Below are 15,924 nucleotides of genomic sequence, written 5' to 3'. Positions count from 1 at the left end.
ATCTATCTATCTACATACATATATATGGACATATACATATACATACACACTCAAGATAAATTGGAGATAATCTGAGAGGGAAGGCACTAGCATTACATGGGATCAGAAAAGGCTTCTCACAGGAGGGATGGCTTGGGCTGAGACTTCAAGGAAGACAAGAAAGACCAGAGGTGGAGATGGAGATAAGAAGGGGGAGAGTTTCAGGCATGGGGGACAGCCAGTGAAAATGCCCAGGGTAGGGAGATGGAATGTAGAGATGAATTGTCAGGCCCATACTCTCCTGGTCACTGGAACTGGGCAGGCTGTCTTGAGTGGAAAGGAAGCACTGTGCATTGCAGGTACTTAATAAATATTTGTTGTTGAAAAGCAAGAATGAAGCTGGGTGAAGAGCCAGGTGAAGAAGTGGAAAGAATGAGAAGATCTGGGTTCAAGTCCTGCTTCTTGCCACTTATGGCTGTGGGCAAGTCACTTTTATTTTCTGAGCCTTGGTTTCTTCATCTGCAAAAGAGAGGGTTCAATTCAATTAAAAAGGCATTTATTAACCACCCACAGTACTATGTGCCAGGCATTGTTCTAGACCCTGAAAATACAAAGACAAAAAAGAAATAGTCCTTTCCTTCAAGGAGCTTAAATTGTGGGGAAGGAGGGAGTAGAAGGGGAACAACATGTACATAGAAAATTAAATGCAAAATACAATTTCAAAGGGGAGGTAATACGTCTAGCATGAAGAGCATTCTGTTCCAAATAGAATGGGGTTCCAGAGCACAGAACAGAGAGATAGGACAGAGTGAGATAGGGACATGGGAGAGATGGGGCTGACATGAATAGGTATGAAGGATCAGGGAATGGTAGCCCAGGAATCACTCAATTGACTGAGAAGCATTTATTAAGCACCTACTAGGTGCTGGGCACTCTGATAAGTGCTGGGGATACAAGTACAAATAATGAAACTATCCCCACTCTCAAGGAGTATATAAGAGTATATAATTATAAGTATATAATGAGAAATAACTATATAGATATTGTAGATATATACACACACATATATGTAGACAGATATCTATACACACATGTGTGCAGATAAAATAAATATGCAGAAATTAAAACAAATAAATACAAGAGAGTTTCTGCCTAGAGACCTGACTCAGAATCACTGGTTTCTGAGTGGAGCTGTAGAGTAGTAGATGGTTCTATCCTCACGTTCTTCCCATAAGCAATTGATTTTAATTAGCAATCATTCAGCAAGGGTTGGAAAGTGTGGGTATGGGAGGGCGTTATTTGTAAGGCAGCTAGGAAGATGATGAAAATCTCTGGTTCTTCCTGATGGTCAACACAGGGGTCTGTGGAGGCCTTGGGCTAGTCTGGATATAGAGGGGTGAGGCATGTTTGAGGCGCTCACATATCAACCTCTGTGAGGCTAGATCTTGCCCAAGGCTCACTCCAATCTTGAGTGGATTACAGCTCCCAAGATGGGGGAGAGAGTAAGGGGGGGGGAGGGTAGTGTCTGTTGGGTCATTGGTCTTGGATTGGTTTGATTTATGATCTCTAAAATCTCTTCCAACTCTAATGAATTATGGTGAAATGAGATTAGCATCACCCTTTATTCAGAGAACAATTATCAGAGTTAGCTCATTTCTTAGGTACACACACACACACACACACACACACACACACTCCCTCTCCTCTCCCATTTTATAGATGAGGAAACTGAGAGAGGAAAAATGTCTTGTCCAAGATCACACAACTAGTTCATGGTAGACTGGATATGGTGGAAAAGCATCAGATCTGGAGGAAGAGTCTGTTTCCTTAATTTACTTCCCTGAGGACCTTGGGCAGTCATTTGATCCTATTTACTCTTGGTTTCCTCATGTATAAAATGAAGGGATTGGATTGGACAATTCTCTCTCTCTAAATTCTCTTCCAGCTCTAGACCTTATGACTCAAATCCAGGTCTTGTGACTCAAGCCCAGCACTCTTCTCAGTATACCACAATGCTCTGAGTCTGAGAAAAGCCCCAGTGTTAGGGACCCTTCTTGAGGGTTTCTGAAAAAGTCTGGGAGGTCAGGCAAACTGAGTCAACCCGATTACAGAACGGGCAGATTGTGGTCACAGATTGATCAGCTACAATAGAAGCATATCTAATGCTGGCCTTTGTTTTTCTGGAGGAAAAAAGTTAGATATCCCTTCAAATTCATTTTGAATCAGAACAGAACAAGTTATAATAATAAGCATATGAATAAATAGAATAATCTCTTTTGCACAAATAACTTCTATTGGAGTGAAAGGAAGTGAGCTCCTATCCTGGTCCCAAGGCTTATTTCACTGGGTGACTTTGGGCAAGACATTTAATCCATCAGCTTCAGTTTCCTCAGCTGTAAGATTGGAATAATAATAATAAACGCTTGCACAGCTATTTGGAACAAAGGGCTAACCTCAAAGGGCTATGTTAAAAATGGCCTTTTGTATAGTAGGTTCTCAATAAATGTCAGATGAATTAATTTCCTTCATATTCTCAGTCACCTATTTCCACATGCTTTCACAAGTATTCTGTCTGCCTGGCTCCACCACTTACTGCTTATGTGACTTCATTCCTTTAGGCCTTAGTTTTCTCATCAGTAAAATGAAGAGATTGGACTAGATGACTTTGAAGGGCCCATCGAGCACAGAAGTGCTATGGTATGAGATGAGAGAGAGTGTGGAATGGGATGGAGCGGGGTGAGAGAGAGAGAGAAAGAGAGAGAGAGAGGATCATGGTTCATAGATTTAGAGTTAGCATAGACCTTGGAAGTTAAGTGCCTGAGATCACACAGGTAGAAAAAATCCAAGATTTAGACCCCAGTTCTCCGATTCCAAATCCAATACTCATTGCATTATATTACTCTGCCTTTCACCTATATCTTTGCTTTTTTTGGTTCAGACTCTGAGTCTTTTCTACATACACACAAACATATATGTACATATGCATACATATATACTTACATATATATGTACACGCACACACATTTATACATATGCACATATATCTCCTCCTCTACAGTACTCCTCTGCTCATGGCATGTAAGAGGCTTTGGGCTCCTGAAGCAATGCCATTATAGTACCAGTTTTGGCAGTCCCTGAGAAGCTGGAAACGTGGAATGAAAGCAGAAATCATTTGTTTTCTTTCTGTATTCCTAGCATAGCACCTTGAACATAGTAGGAACTTAAAAAATACTTATTGGATTGAATTGGAATAAGGGCTTAGATCTTCCCTAAATTCTTCCTAGCTCTAACTCTATGATCCTAAAGGCTGAGATTTGGACTACATGTGGATTATCTGAGGATTGGGCTGCCTGCTATGGTAGATAGCCTCTCAAAGTCCAGAAGAGCTGGGTTCAAGTTCTACCTGTGACACATATTGTCCCAGTGACCTCAGAGAAGCCATTTAAACTCTCAGTGTCCCAGGCCACTCCCTAAAATTGTTTCAGAGTCGTTGTAAAATCTGCATTGGTAGAGCAAGTTTACTCCTTAGTATTTTCTACACCAATAAAAGCTCGGGTCTGAACTATTCCATCACCAGAGAGTTGTTCATTAGGTGATTTTGTTGTTGTTGTTGTTCAGCAAATCATAAAACAACCTATTAATGCATGGTAGGGTTCAAACTGTATGAATGCAGGGAGCATTTTGATGAACTCATAAATTGCTAAAGTATTGATTTTATTTATGTATGTATATAAACACAAATAAGGAGACTGCATCAGATAATTGATCTCTAAGAACAGCCTCGATGTCTTATAATTCATGGGATTTTAGAATTGGGAGGGACCTTAAAGGTTGGCTAGTTCAATCCTCCATTTTAAAGATGAGGGAATCCAGTCCCACAGAGGGAAAGTGATTTGCCCAAGGTCTCAAAGGAAGTAAGTGTCAGAGCTAGGATTTAAATTTACCTTTTCTGAGTCCAGATACAGTTCTTTCTCTCTTTCCCTCCCTCCTCATCCCCTCTCTCAATATATTTTTATTTCATTAAATATTTTTCAATTTCATGCAAAATTTTTTTTAACTTTCATTTTAAAAAAAATTTGAGTTCCCATTTTTTTCCTTCCCTCCTTTCCCTCCCCTCTCCTTGAGCAGGCAAGGAATTTGATACAGATTATATGTGTGAAATCATACAAAACACATTTCCATTTTAGCCATATTGCAAAAGAAAACACAGGCCAAAAACAAAAACAACCAAAACCCAAGAAAAATAAAGAAATTTTTAAAAGTATGCTTCAATCTGCATTCATACTCAATCAGTTCTTTTACCAGAGGTGGATAGCATTTTTCATCATGAGTTCTTCGGAATTATCTTTGAACACTGTGTTGCTAAGAATAGCTATCTTTCACAGCTGATCATCATTACAGTATTACTGTTATTGCTGGTTCTGCTCACTTCACTTTTCATTAACTTCATATAAGTTTTCTCAGGTTTTTCTGAAACCATCCGGCTTGTCATTTTTTTTATGTATAGCACAATAGTTTTCCATCACAATCATATACCACAAGTTGTTCAGCCATTCCATATTCCCTCAATTTCCAATTCTTTGCCACCACAAAAAGAGCTGCTATAAATACTTTTGTACATATCGGTTCTTTTCCTTTTTCTTTGACCTCTTTGGGATACTGATCTAGAATTTGTATTGCTGGGTCAAAGGCATGTACTTTGACCATAGTTCCAATTTGCTCTCCAGAATGGTTAGATCAGTTTATAACTCCACCAACAGTGCATTAGTGTCCCAGTGTTTCCACATCCTCTCCAATATTTGTCACTTTCCTTTTCTGTTACATTAGCCAATCTGATAGGTGTGAGGTAGTTCCTCAGAGTTGTTTTAATTTGCTTTTCTCTAATCAATAGTGATTTGGAGCATTTTTCCTATGACTATAGATAGCTTTGATTTCTTGTTGTTCAAATCCTTTGACCATTTATCAACTAGGGAATGACTCATATTCCTGTCAATTTGACTTAGTTCTCTATATGTTTGAGAAATGAAGCTTTTATTTTTATTTTTTAATCTTTTTTTGGCTTTTTGGTGAGGCAATCAGGGTTAAGTGACTTGCCCAGAGTCACACAGTTAGTAAGTATCAGATGTCAGAGGTCAGATTTGAACTCAGGTCCTCCTGACTCCAAGGTCAGACCTCTATCCACTGGGCCATCTAGCTATCACTGAAATGAAGCTTTTATCAGAGAAACTTGCTATGAAATTTCCCTCCAGTTTTCTGCTTTCCTTCTGAGCTTGACCAAATTGGTTTTGTTTATACAAAACCTTTTTAATTTGATGTAATCAAAATTATTCATATCACATTTCTTAATGCTTTCTATCTCTTGTTTGGTCATAAATTCTTTCCTGACAGGTAAATTTTCCATGCTCCCCTAATCTGCTTGTGATATCATCCTTTATGTCTAAATCATGCACCCCTTTCGATCTTATCTTGATATACAGTGAGACATTGTGCTATACCTAGCTTTTGCCTAACTGCTTTCCAGTTTTCCCAGAAGTTTTTGTCAAATAGTGATTTCTTGTTCCAAAAGCTTGGATCTTTGGGTTTATCAAACACCACATTACTAGGGCTATTTACTACTATTTATTATATACCTAATCTATTCCACTGATCCACCACTCTATTTCTTAGCAAGTACCAGATTGTTTTGATGATTAACTGCTTTGTAATACAGTTTGAGATTTGGTTCTGCTAGGCCTTCCTCACTCTCATGGAATCAATCAAAAATATTTATTAAGCTTCTACTTTGTGCCAGGGGCTGTCCTAAGTGCTGGGGATACAAAAAAGACAGTTCCTGACTTCAAGGAGCTTACAGTCTAATGAAATCATAGAACTTTAAAGCCTACATGGAAAAGGAAAGAAGGGGTCAATACAAGTTATTTGGGCAAAACATCTTATGTAGTGTCTTCTATTTTGCATTCAGAATGTGCTGCAGCCTACATGATTGGAATTCCAGGCCAAGAACATGGCCAAAAGGGCACTGTCTTTGGAAGGGAGGGAAATCTGATACCCCCGCCCAGTCTGGGGATGCTGAAGTCAGGGAATGGATAGTCAGTCCTGTCATGTTTAACTTTTAAAATGAGTAATGGAAAACTTAGCACTGTTAGTGGCAGATTAATTCAGCTGCAGCAGCTGATAAACTTTAGGATCCTGCAAAAACTATAGACAGAGGAATGGAAATGAATACTTATTTCATCAGGGAAAGTTTCAGAAACACATTTCAGTACTAAAAACACCTTAAGAACAAGTACAGCTCCAATTCCTTTCCTCCTCCCTTTTCTCCCTCCTTCCCTCCCTTCCAGAATTCCAATACCCTTCACCTACAGGTGCTGAACTGCTAGAGTTTATACTGTGACCTGGTACTCAAACAGGGCAGTGCTATTCTGGGGTAGCTCTAGAGAGGCATCAAGTTCCCTTATTCCAGGACAGGCCAGGGAGGGAGGGAAAAAGGGAGAGGGCTTGGGGGCCCCTAGAGAATATGCTTAGTGCCAGTCCTGCTGTCTTTGCCCTCCCCTGAGAGCCCAGCTTGCTCACCCATCTAAGGCATTCTCTTTAGGATGGATTAGAAAAGCAGCCAGCAAGCTGGATTGAATTCTATACCTGGAGCAGGTAGAGGGAAGCTTTCAGAGGGAACCTATTTGGGCCAAGCAGGGTGTGATGTAGAATCTCAGTCTCACAATCTTGGAACCAGAAGGGACCTCAAAGATCATCAAGTTTAACCTAGTTGGAAAAAAAATTTCTTATCTTGACCTCTAGTTGTTTCAGTTCAGTTCGGTTCAGTTTCAGAGTCCTCCTGACTTTATTTGGAGTTTTCTTGGCACAGATACTGGAATGGTTTGCCATTTCCTTCTCCAGCTCATTTTACATATGAGGAAACTGAGGCAAACAGGGTTAAGTGATTTGGCCAGGGTCACACAGCTAGTAAGTGTCTGAGGCCAGATTTGTGAACTCCTGTCTTCTGGACTCCAGGTCTATCTACTCTATCTACTGACCTATCTATAGGGCTCTATCTACTGACCTAGATCTCCAACAAGCTTTAATTATTAGGAAGTATTTTCTTAAATTGAGCCTCAAGGCTTTCTATGCCTTCCAGGCATTGTTCCCCCAGGTGCCAAGCAGAGTGAATCTAATCCATTTTCCACATGATTCCCCATCCTTTAAGCTACTCTAAGATTGTGTTATCTCCCTACTAAGTGTCCGTACTAAGTACACCCCTAATAAAAGTATAGATCAGCACCTGTCTGCACTTTACAGGCTTAAAGGGTTGTCTGACTGGGTGTGGTGGTTCTTGGCCCCTTATCCTAGCTGAGGCTGGCAGAGCTCAGAATTCTGAGCATTAGTGATCAATCTATCAGCTTCCTTCCTTTCCAGCCTTCTTACACTTTACACCCCTCTACCCACTCTAACCACATATGCAACCAACCACAATCCAGTTACATGGGGCTGCTATTCTTTATACTTGACAGTTCATGTCTTTTTTTTTTTTTTTTTTTTAGGCAATTGGGGTTAAGTGACTTGCCCAGGGTCACACAGCTAGTAAGTGTCAAGTGTTTGGTCTGAGGCCATATTTGAACTCAGGTCCTCCTGACACCAGGGCCAGTGCTCTATCCACTGCGCCACCTAGCTGCCCCCCCAGTTCATGTCTTACTGTGGGCCTTTGCACAGGGCGTCCTCTCGTGCCTGGAGTACTCTCCCTCCTCACTTTAAGCTCTTGTATGAGGTCTCCCACCTCTTTGCTCTGAGATTACTTTCCATTTACACTGTATCTATCTACAAAAACCTAGACATTTGCATGTTGGTTCCCCCATTAGAAAACAAGGTCCTGGAATGACGGTCCAAGTCCTGAGGCACAGTGCCTTGCACAAAATAAATGCTTAATAAATGTTTATTGACTGACCATAAAGCTTCAGGGAGTAAATAGGTGGTATCTATGTTGGGCTTTCAAGGAAGGGAGGTATTTCAATAGGCAAGCAAGTCTTTGTGTGGATATGAGACAGTGCACTCGGGGTATTGGGGATCTCTTCAAGAGATTTTCTAAGAAAATGTTTCATTGCTAGTATTCCTCTTGAATCACAGAAGCCTAATAATACATTTCTCTTAGTTCACTAAAATAAACGTTTCCGTTCCAGCAAGTGTTTTGGATATTTGGATGGAACAAAAGAAGTGGACATTTCCTGATTTCCCAGTCTTTGGAGCTTATTTTATTGGATGATTGCAAAGCAGGGTGGGGATCTTCCCAGATCACTTCAATGTCTCTTATGTACAAAGAAATGTTCTGAGGAGATAAAAAATTTACAAAAGATGGGGAGGGTTCTGCCCCTCTTTTTTTTTTTTCCTACATTTTTCCTCTCCGTGATCTCATGAGCTCCCATGGATTCAACCTTCACCTAGATGCAGTTTACTCCCAGATCTACATATTCAACCCTAATCTCTAATTTGGCTATCTCCAATTGCCTGCTGAAGATTCTTTACCTAGATGTCCCATAGGCCCACCAAACCAAACATCTTAAAAACAACTTATTATCCGTCTTCCTAAACTCACCCTTTCCTCTAACACCCCCAGTTCTGCCAAGGGTACCACTATTCTTCCAGTTGCTGGACATCTCGGGCTCTTCAGTCTCACTCACATCCCTCCCAACTCCAACCCTTATCCCCAGTTAGTTGCCAGTTCTGGTTGATTCTCTCTCCACACCATCCCCACCATCCATCCTCTTCTCTCCACTCATATACCACCATCACCTCGGTTCAGTCCTTATTGCCTGTAACCTAGACAACTGTAACAACCTCGTAAGTGATTTCCTTGAATCCAACCTCTTTATTCTCCAATCTCCCTTGTTCACAGCCGCCAAACTGAAATCTTGAAAACACCAGTCTGACCCTGTTACTCCCGATTAAGAAGTTTTAATGGCTCCCTATTGCCCCAAGGATAAAATACACATTCCTTTGTTTGGCTTTTAAAGCCCTTTACAATCCGGCTCCAGCCAATCTTTCCAGGCTGGTTACACATTACTCCCCCTCAAATTCTCTATGTTCCAGCTCAACTGCTCTGCTTGTTCTACACAAACTACATTCCATTTCCTGTGTCTCTGCCTTTGCATGGAATATCCTCTCATGCCTGGAACGTTCTCTCTCTTTACCTCCACCTCTCAGAATCCTTACGTGCTTGAAAGATTCAGTTCAAGGACTGCCTTCTATAAGGAAGAGGCCTTTCCTGATTCCTCAAGTTAACAACCCATTAGTTGGTATTTATTTTATATAAATTATTTTATATAAATCTTGTAATTACTTATCAACATACACATTGTACTGCCCCTCTTCCACCACCAGTAGAGTGCAATCTCCTTGAGGACAGGAGCTGCTTTTTTGTTGTATTCCCAGTAATTAGCAAAGTGCTGGAGGAATAGTAGGCACTTAATGCTTTTTTAATTGAATTGAGCATACCTGGGCATCGAGGTGTTGAAATGGATGGACTGCCAGGCCTGAAGTCAGGAAGACCTGAGTTCCAATTTGACCTCAAATACTGATTAGTTGTGTGATCCTGGGAAGGTCACTTAACCCTGTTACCCTCCATTCCTCATCTATGAAATAAGCTGGAGAAGGAAATGGCAAACCACTCTAGTATGTTTGCCAAGAAAACCCCAAATGGGATTATGAAGAGTTATACACACTGAATTAGGTGTCTAGTTTCAAATCCCGCCAGTCAGTGAGTCCCTATGTATTCTATCTCCACAACATCTTTCACGGTCTCCCTTTTCCTCTTTACTTCCATTGCTACTGTGCTGGTCTAAGGCCTCATTGCCACCCGCCAGGACTACTGTTAATAACCTCTTTACAGGTTTTCTCTCCCCTACTCTCTCTCCTTTCCAATCTCCCAGCATAAGTTTTCTTAACCACAGATCTATATCACTGCCCGGCTCAAATATCTCCAGGGTTTCCCTATTGCCTAGTAAAGTTTAAATTCTTGAATGTTTGGCATTCTGGTTCCTCCATAGTCTGGCACTACCCAACTTTTCTAGCTTTATTCCTATGTACTCTATGCTCCAGCCAAACTGGCTGATTCTTTGTCTTCCTGAACGTATCCATCTTGTTTTTCTCTTTCTTTGCTGACACTGTTCCTTCTGCCTGAAATGTCCCTTTGTCTGATGAATTCTTACCTATCCCTTTATTAGAGCAAGTCAAAAGCCAACTTTTCCAAGAAGCTTTCTCCTATCTTCTTTCTCCCAACTGCTATCCTACCCTATCCTACCTTTCTAGACTTATTGTATATCACGTCCTCCTTCCCAAGACCCCATGCACTCTGATCCAAACTGGTTTCTTGCTGCTCCACAGGACATTCCATCTTCTCTTTGCACTGGGTGTTCCTCCTGCTCTGGTTCTCTTTAACCGTAGAATTTCAAGCCTTGGTTCCAGCTCAGTTCAAGATTGACCTCCTGCTTGAGGCTTTCCTGATTCTCCCAGCTGCGGGTGCCTTCCCGCCCCCCCATTTCCTTGTATTTTATGTTTTGTATCTATTTATATGGGTAAATATTGATTCCTCTGATTTGTTTTCCTCCCCACCTCCTAGCACAATAATACATTGACACTTAGTAGATGTTTATAGATATTTGTTGATTGATTTTCTATTGTTAGGCTCTGGGGGAGATTCACCATATAATATGGGATATGACAAACAGATAAGTACATTAGGGATGTGCACAACTATGCTATGTGACATTGGAGGTTAAGGTCATTGCTGACAGATTTCAGGGGAGGCTTCCTGGAGGAGGTGGCATTTGATTTGGTAGTCTTCACAGTCACGGACATAAACCAAGATTCAGGTTGACCTGTCTGGGGTTTGAAGCAGGCTGGTAGGTATGGTGAGCACGTGCCCAGGCCCACTCCTGGGTGTACCCAGGGGTCCCAGAGGGCACGTGCAGAGCGGGGCGTGTCGGAGGTGTAGCCAAATCCGAGACAGGGCGTGTCCTCGATACATGTGCAGAAAGGGGCGTGCCTCGGGCGGGTAGGGCTGGGGAGGGGGAGGAGCTCAGATTGACGGGGCGGGACCTTCCAGGGACAGAGTGGGTGTGCCGGGCCAATGAGCGCGGGGCGGTGGGCGGGGCCTGTAGGGAGGGTTCGGGCCGGCTGCGGGCTGAGAAATGCAGGCAGAAGCGTCGGGGTTCCGCGGAGGGATCGTGCGGGCGCCGCCGCTGGTACCGCTCGGCCTCGGGGATTGGCTGCGGTGCTCGCGTGTCACCCGGGGTTGCTAGGCTCCGTGCCGCCCCGCCCCCGCCTTTCCCCGGTACGTGCTCGCGCGGAGGCTGCGGCGCGGCTCTCGCGCTTCTCGGGCTCGGCCTGCGCGCGCGGCGGCGGCGGCATAAGCGCCGGGGCCCCGGGGAGCGGCAGCGTCCTGCGGCCCGGCGTCCTGGCGGAGCTGGGAGTGTCGGCACCTGCCGCTGCCCGGCGGCGCTCGGGGGTGAGTCACGCCCTCCCCCTACGGTCGCCTAGCGGCTCCCGGGCCCCGGGCCCGCCCGGCCCGCGCCCCTCCCCCTCCCCGGCGGCCCCGGCCCCCTCTTTTCTCCTCCCCGCCTAACACCTGCTGCTGCGCCCGCTCGGGGCCCTGGGTCCGGGTGCGAGCGAGGCCTGCGCCCGTCAGCCCGGGCCCGCCCGTGTCCTTACTTTATACTGGCAGGCGGGCAGGCGGGCAGGCGGGCAGGCGGGCCCGGGCCGGCGGCTGCGGGGGGAGGTGGTTCTTGGGCGGCGTTGCCTTTACCTCACGCCGCCTGCATCCCCTCCCGGCCTGGGGGAGGGAGGCGGCGGCGGCAGCGGGTGTGGGCGTGCAGGGCAGAGGGGACTGCCGAGGGGGGCCAGGGCCTGGCGGCTGCTGAGAGCGCTTTTTGTTGCCGGGCCCGGGGCTGGCACGGAGGCGGCGGCGGAGCAGGCCGCGGGGCCGAGGTCGGCCCGGGTGCGGAGCCGGGGCCTTTCCCGCCCGGGAGCTGCCGGGGCCTCTGGACGGGCTGGACGCCGCCGTCGGCCCCGAAGGGAGGGGGAGCGCCGGGCCTGCTTGGTTGGCCCCCCAGCCCTATTCGGGGGGCGAGTTTGCAGCTGGGTGAGGGAAGGGGAAGCGGGGAAAAACCTGCGTGTGGTTTTTGTGTATGCACAGCTGTCTGTGAGAAGCTGCTCCAGGAGCAGGCAGGTTGAGCCGCTCGTTAAGCCCTTCCTTTGGGGAGGAGGTAGGGGCCCCCGCGGCCCCCACCCGTGTTAGAGGTTCCTTTTGGAGCTCCAGTACCTGTTCATCCTTTCACAGGAGTTTGAGAGAGCAGCTTCAAAGTTGGGTGTATCTGGGAGGCTTCCCCAGAGGACAGGCTGCTTTGCTTGTCCGGGAAGCCTCCCCCTAAGTCATAACGACTCAGCTTCAAATTAATGGCAAAGCTGGTGATTTAAAAAGAATGGGTCTAATATGTACATTTTGACAGGTAGGTAACTTCTACATTCTTAAAGGTTTAGTGTGGATTTTAAGGCTGAAGAGAAGTTCCTTGCCTTTTGTCAGTTTCAGAATTAAGCAGACTTTTTATTACTGCCATTTTATTTTCTGAAAGTCTCCCAATATGGAGAAGTTTTGGATGTTTGGATGTTTTTAAGCTTGAACCTTTTTTTGAAAGAATCTGATTTAGTAATATATCAGGAGTTCTGTCTCAAAAGCACAGCCTGCTCTTGCACTTTTCTCTGAACAAGTGAGTAGAAATGATTACTGGCAAAGGTCCTAGTCGTTTGCCGTTATTTCTCTCTCTCTTTCCCTATCAGTCTCTCTCTTCTTTCTCACTCTCCCCATTTTCACTCTCTCCCTTCTTTCCTTCTCCTTCGCTCTTCTCTTTCTCCTTTCTGTTTCTGAGACAAAATGGTGCATACAGCCAAGTAACATATTTTTCCAGGTGTGTTTTGGGTGTCTGGGATAGGTATATTATGATTTTATTAGTACCCTAAGATCTTTCAGAGTAGTATTGTTTTTGAAAGGACAGATATTTTGACCTGTTAAAAGTGTATTATTAGATATTTGGAGAACTTGAATGGGACCAAGTTAATTTGGTTTAGGAATGAGAAAGTGGACTTCCAATGCAAAATACTCATGATTTGGGGCCAAAGCAAACAAGGGACAGATTTCTTTTCTGCTAGGAAGTCAAAAGGGAGGGAGGTGTTTTCTTAAATGGAAATTGGGGAATATTCCAGGCATGCGGATGAATGTAGGTAAGAGGAGAAAACAATATTTACACAATAAACATTTAATAGGAATTGTGAAACACTCATGTTGGTAGTCTTTCAGTAAAGAAACTTGCAGGTCTACACTATTCTGAAAAAATCAGCAGCTTGTTAACAGTGGAGTTGAAACTTGGCAAAGTGTCTACTATCTCTCCTGACTTCAGAGATAGACGCTACTGTCTGGACTGAGGTCAGTGGCAACATTTAGAATTATTGGGCTGGGAAGGGGGGTGGAGGTGGGAGAAGGGTGCTTTGCCAGATCATCTCAAGTAGTTTCTTCCTATCTGGGATTATTTCTAAATTACCCCAGATAGTGTAGAATACATTCCCAAGAAAAAGAGATTCCATAGCATCCCTTGGCAACTGCTCAGTTGCACTGATAGTGAAGAATCTTGCTCATCTAACCTAAAATCCTTAGCGCATTGGATTCTATCCTGCAGACTTGGACAGTTGCGGACAATCTTCGACAATTTTTTTTGGTCATGGTTTTCAGGTAGTTTGATGATTCTTAAATTATCTCTTCTCAATCTTTTTTCCAGGCGAGTTATTTTTGCTTTGAAGTACCTCACATTTTCCTCTATTTCTCTGACTCGGGACATTTTTCTTAATCTCAGGGTAAATTACTATTTTTATCCCTGTAAAGGCAAAATTAAATACAATGCCTCTGTTTTTTTCCTGTTTGATACTTGTTCACTGAAATTTGGGTTCCAACTTTTGCCCTTAACTTTCAACCAATGATATGGCGTCTTATTAATGTTGAATTCCCTGAAGGGAGTACTAGGGAGACTTTTCTAGTGGTGGAAAAGGGATGTAGAGAAGAAAGTGGGGAGATGTAAAGACGTCCTACCCATCTCTCCAGGCTCGTATTACCCTCTAGTAGAATTCCTTGAGGCCTAGCACTGTTTTTGCATTTACAATGCTTTGTAGTAGTGATTAATTCCCTAGGTGCCAGATGAGTTGTGGGTGGTTGGAAGGTGGGAGGGAGAGGTAGAATTTGGGATCATTTTAAGTTTATAGGTCCCCTACCAGTAATAGGGCAGGATTTTACTCACAGATTTTAAAACTTTATTTTCCCCTTCTCTTCTCACTAACAACCCCACCACTTCTGTGGTATCAGTGTATTGGGGAAATATAATGTGGTTTTTCATCCCCTAAAGGTAGGGGACACTTCCTTTAATGAACTGGCTTCTGGCATGAACCTTCATATTTCCTCCAGAACCAAAATTTGTAGGTAAAATTTGGGTGCCAGCCATGTACTAGGTGCTGTAGGATACAAAGTATTACATTACATTGCTCCTTCCCTCAAGTAGTTTGTTTTCTAGTTGGGGAGAGAGAATGGTAACATAAAGTGCATAAATTGTTTAGAATGATCCCCTTTGGCGCCTATGACCAGGAAGGAGCCTGAACTGGATTTTCATTGGGTAAAATTTAGAAAACTGGAAGGGAGGGAGCATGGCATTCCAGGAGAGAACTTGAACAAAGGTGAAGAGGTGGGATATGCATGGTATGTCTAGGGAACCAGTTTGACTGGAGTGGAGGGTTTCTGTAGGGAAGTAGTAGCAGATAAGTTTGGAGATGCAGCTTGGAGTTTTGGAGACAACTTTTAGACCCATGTTATATTTTTTTACTTCAGGTCCCCTCATTTTGTTTAATTTCTAAACTCAATACTGTTCAGGTAACAGCACTTTCACAATACGGTATTTTATAATTGTTCATTCTATAATGCCTAGAACTCTGAAGTTAGCCATAATAGCTAGGATTCATTATGTGGTTTTCAGTTTTGGTTACTCTTGGGGTCATATTGGCAGCTTCAGCCTTTATAATAAGATCCATAAAGTCAATCAAACTTTTTAAGCTTCTGGGAGATTATAATTGAATGAAGTATGGAAACAAGCTCACAAAGTATTGAATTTGTGAAGCTAGATTTCTTTCCCCAGTTACTTATTGAATGAAATTTATGTGTCTTAATCCCTGCTAGATGCCTGAATGTTAAATACAAATTAATTTTCAAGATTATGATTTTGCCCGAGTATATTAGTCCTGCCTGGGAAGACGTTAAGTTGGTAAGAGTGTATGACTGCCTTTCTGAGGGAGTGGCAACAAAGACAGGTGTTGAGGTTTTGTTTTGAAGTTGCACCATTCTGAACTAGTAATTAAAAAAAATTCTAGTATGTTGAATATTTACATTTTGAATTACTTTTGTATCTTTGAAGTTTTTCACCCTAATTTTTGGTCTTGGTTTATCTGTCAAGTCTTCAGTATAAAACATTTCTTCTTTCTCAAGTGAACTTTGATAAAATTTGGTGGAATAGTTTGACTCACTTGTGTGGGTAGGAGATTAAGTGGCATTCTTTATGTCTTTCTGGAAGCATAGAAGAGTTCTAGCCTTGCAGTAGGCATTCACCATTATCTTTCTTTACTCTTCCCAGTGGGTTTTAATTCCCATTTTAGCTAAGTGTTTTTGAATTAGGATTGTATTGAAAAATGCATGGAGTACCTCCCAGTATACTTTTTTTAAATTTCTCTGCTTTGTGTAGAGTACAAGTACACTCTTATTTAAGGAGTTTGGAATTATGAAAATTGATTTACAAAAAATTAAATTGGGGCATATATGTTTATTCACTTCATAAAGGCATTTAACATGAGATTTCTTTATCAAACTTCTCCAGTGTATCT

General features: G+C 43.2%; 1 protein-coding gene across 3 annotated transcripts in view; it reads left to right on the top strand.

The window, feature by feature from the left end:
- Positions 1-11,218: 11,218 nt before the first annotated feature.
- The window catches only part of DAG1 (dystroglycan 1), a 91,898-nt gene continuing 87,192 nt past the window's right edge, over positions 11,219-15,924 (top strand). Inside the window, exon 1 of one of the 3 annotated variants that reach the window (XM_027837012.1) lies at positions 11,219-11,293. The gene's annotated coding sequence lies outside the window, so the exon portion shown is untranslated. Of the gene's footprint in view, positions 11,294-11,393; positions 11,468-12,308; positions 12,468-15,924 lie in introns of those variants that run through there. The other 2 variants (XM_027837013.1, XM_027837014.1) reach the window with 2 other exon arrangements.

The sequence above is a fragment of the Vombatus ursinus genome, unplaced genomic scaffold (genome assembly GCF_900497805.2).
Source record: "Vombatus ursinus unplaced genomic scaffold, bare-nosed wombat genome assembly UNPS02014820.1, whole genome shotgun sequence".
In the NCBI taxonomy this organism is placed as follows: domain Eukaryota; kingdom Metazoa; phylum Chordata; class Mammalia; order Diprotodontia; family Vombatidae; genus Vombatus; species Vombatus ursinus.
This window is presented reverse-complemented; position numbering and strand designations above follow the sequence as displayed.